Genomic DNA, 3,760 nt, shown 5'->3' with positions numbered 1-3,760 from the left:
GAAAAGAGAGCTGAGCCAGAAGGCAAATCTCTCAATCTACCGGTCAGTTTTTGTTCCTACCCTCACCTATGGTCATGAAGGCTGGGTCATGACCGAAAGAACAAGATCCAGGGTACAAGCGGCCGAAATGGGTTTCCTCAGGAGGGTAGCTGGCGTCTCCCTTAGAGATAGGGTGAGAAGCTCAGTTATCCGTGAGGAGCTCGGAGTAGAGCCACTGCTCCTTTGCGTCGAAAGGAGCCAGTTGAGGTGGTTCGGGCATCTGGTAAGGATGCCCCCTGGGCGCCTCCCTAGGGAGGCGTTCCAGGCACGTCCAGCTGGGAGGAGGCCTCGGGGGAGACCCAGGACTAGGTGGAGGGATTATATCTCTAACCTGGCCTGGGAACGCCTCGGGATCCCCCAGTCGGAGCTGGTTAATGTGGCCCGGGAAAGGGAAGTTTGGGGTCCCCTGCTGGAGCTGCTACCCCCGCGACCCGACCCCGGATAAGCGGATGAAGATGGATGGATGGAATGTAAAGAATTCAGGGGAACATAGGCATGCAGCATTTTGCTCAATGTGTTCCTTTCCCTCCAATTTACAGTGATACAGACCAACATGCATCTCCACATCTGTGCTGTGCAGAAGGGATTTAACCTCTAAGGAAACACAACCCTGCCAGTCTCTGCAGCTTGGTAAGAAAACACACTAATTAAAAGGAAAAGTTCAACATTTTGGGAAATACACTCATTTACTTTCTTGCCAAGAGATGAGAAGATTGATAGCACTCTTTTATCTGTCTGTTAAATGTGACGCTGGAGCCAGGAGGTTAGCTTAGCATAAAGACTGGAAACAGCCGGGGCGCCCCGATAGCTCACTGTACATTAAGGCTCAGTCGTAACCACAGCGACCAGGGTTCGAGTGTGGCCCTGGGCCCTTTGCTGCAGGTCTTCCCCTCTCTCTCCTCTTTACTCTCTGTTTCAGTCTAAATAAAAACATACAATGCCTAAAGAATATCTTTTAAAAAGAAGCTAGCGTGGCTCTGTCTTAAGGAAACTCCAGGAAATCACTGCACCAAGCAAAGAAATGGCTCAGCACATAAAACAACAAATTGCGGTTTTTACACATAATTTCTATTAAAAAAAAGGTTTCAATAACAAAAATACTGACAAATACTATGTCTAATACTATATACACTGCTGTAGTAACTCATTGCCATGACTATGAATTAAAAGCCTAACAAACTGATGTTAAATTATGTCAAACATTGCAAATTCCTTATTGTTTGTGATTCTGTTTTTCATTATTAGTATTATATTTGCAGTATATACGTGTTTTGCTGAGATAAGAGTGTGAGTGGGACACGTTCGCAGTCGTTTAAAACCTTACAACACATGAGGTTCTAGGACTGAGGTGAGACCACCACTGGAGATAAGTGCCACCACTTCCCTTACTCCTGTCCACAAAAATGTTCATAGACTTTAAATTATGCACAGAGGATGCAAATGAAGTGCTCTAAAACTCTTCTGTACAAACACCAGGCAGCCTAAATACTGTGCAATATAACTTGTCAAGGCATATTACACAGTTGCCTGCTAACTACTGAAAACTATTGGTTTAGTGTGATTACATGTAGCAGACAGGTTGAGAAATTGTGTTGATTTACAGGGACAAGAAGCACGGGCGATTCCAGGATTTTTTAAGTGGGGTGGCACAGGGGGGGCCCAGGGGATTTAATCAGAATACAGCATAGAAAATCTGCTTAGAAATATAGGATAGAACAACACAATGCAATTTTACTAAATAAAACACATCACATTCATTATTAATTTCACAAATTTTGATATGTGGAAACATTAATTGGTCGTGTGACAAGGGCTGGCATTTTTCTAACAAATACTTCTCTGGAAGAAATAATGCTGGATAGTCACATGAAAATGAGGGAGGGAATGTGCTGAGTACATAAACCTTTCTTCTTAAACCTCAAGTGCCATGATAATTCTCAATCTGTCAGTCAGCAGCCTGGAGTGCTGGAGTTTAGGTATCTTCAAGTCGCAACTGAAATGCAATATTTCATCAGCAGCACAATACGTTCAACAAGATGGTAAATAGAGTTTGATACAGTGATGACTAAAATCATAATAAGACACCAACATGTCAAAACAACCCAGACTCCCACTGCAGCTATAAATCACTTTTTTTATCAGTCAAAGAAGAAAAATGAACATCCCATGCCAACAACTGCACATTAAATTCATTAACCGAGTTCTTACAGTAGGGCAGCGCATAAAGAGTGCCATTTAAAAAGTCATTTCTAATTCCACTGAACATAAAACTTGAGCTGTCGTTTGAACTCCACCCCGTCCCATTTTCTTTGCGGTATTTTGGGCTTTGTGAGGGACAAAAGCGGCTTGTGAAAATAGATCGGGGGAAAATGGACCAGTTGGCTTACAGCGCAGAGCAGCGAATAGAAACACTTTGAGCCAAATCCCTCCTCTCCGGCTCAAATAGGGCCCCCGGTTTAACGGCAAAGTTGCACTTGCCACAAGGTTCAAGGCTCTTTATGGCTTACATATGCACAAATCTCATTATGATGTTCCTCTTTGGATGCTCAGGGGTTAATGGATGCAGTCAATGTGAAAATGTTATCGTTGTGGAGGGAATGAAGGGCTGACTAGGAAACAGCTTTCTCACTTTTGTCTGACCTGCTGTACCCGGTCTTGTCAGGCAGTATTAGGAGGCAGCAGCTATAAGTTCTGTTGCTGTTGGTTGTCTGGTAAAGGTGAGCCAGGGTCAGCGTGGACTGGTGGGACAGTGGTTGGAACGTGACCTCAGTCCAGCCCCACACAGCTGAACAGACTCGCTGCCAAAGCCAGGCTGAAGCTCAAGTTTAAACCCTTATATCCTGTGTAAAAATGGGCCACAGTAGCATCTCCTGCTCCCTTAATCACTGCAGGGTAAATTCTAGGAAACTAAATTGCAGCGGTTTGTCTAGACGGGACACCAGAGGATCGAATTCCAACCAGGTTGAAGAATATTTCCAGAATATTCATGGCTTTTTTTAAGTTGGTGTACCAGATGTTTTGCTGCTGTGTGTATACTGGAGTAGATGCCAGAAAGGGGTCATATAGCATACTTGTCAATGACTCACATGTTTCTGTAGCTGGCACTTATTGAGGTAACTCCAGCTATCTGGTATCACCAATAGATTAATATGTATAATAGATAACAAATATGTTGTGGTTATGAGTCAGCAAAAATCCCAAATCAGTAGCTGGGACTAGTTGCACATGACTGACCTGCTTTTAGCTAAAAAACAAAAACAAAAGTTAATTCGCTTTTACAGTAACCACCAAGATATCCTTTACATACAGCACAGCACCTCTGTGTTTAGTAACTGTGACTGAGGGAATAGTTCAGTAGAAAGTGGTTACTGTGAGGGTTGAAATGATATTGTATATTGTAATACCTTATCAATACACTGGCATCAAACATTGTTCCTCCTCCTTTAGTAGCGACATTTTGACTATGAACTGTTATATTTTGTATACTGCAGTAAATTAATTTAAAGGAACACGTCGACTTATTGGGACTTTAGCTCATTCACCGTATCCCTCAGAGTTAGATAAGTCCATACCCTTCTCATCTCCTTGTGTGTCGTAACTCTGTCTGACGCACCCACTGCTAGCCTAGCTTAGCACAGATCCTGGAGGTAACCGCCTCCACCTAGCCTACTGCTCCCAATAAGTGACAAAATAACGCCAACATTTTCCTATTTACATGTTG

Source organism: Sander vitreus, chromosome 5 (genome assembly GCF_031162955.1).
Source record: "Sander vitreus isolate 19-12246 chromosome 5, sanVit1, whole genome shotgun sequence".
Taxonomy (NCBI): domain Eukaryota; kingdom Metazoa; phylum Chordata; class Actinopteri; order Perciformes; family Percidae; genus Sander; species Sander vitreus.
The sequence above is the reverse complement of the archived record's forward strand: the minus strand, read 5'-3'. Positions refer to the sequence as shown.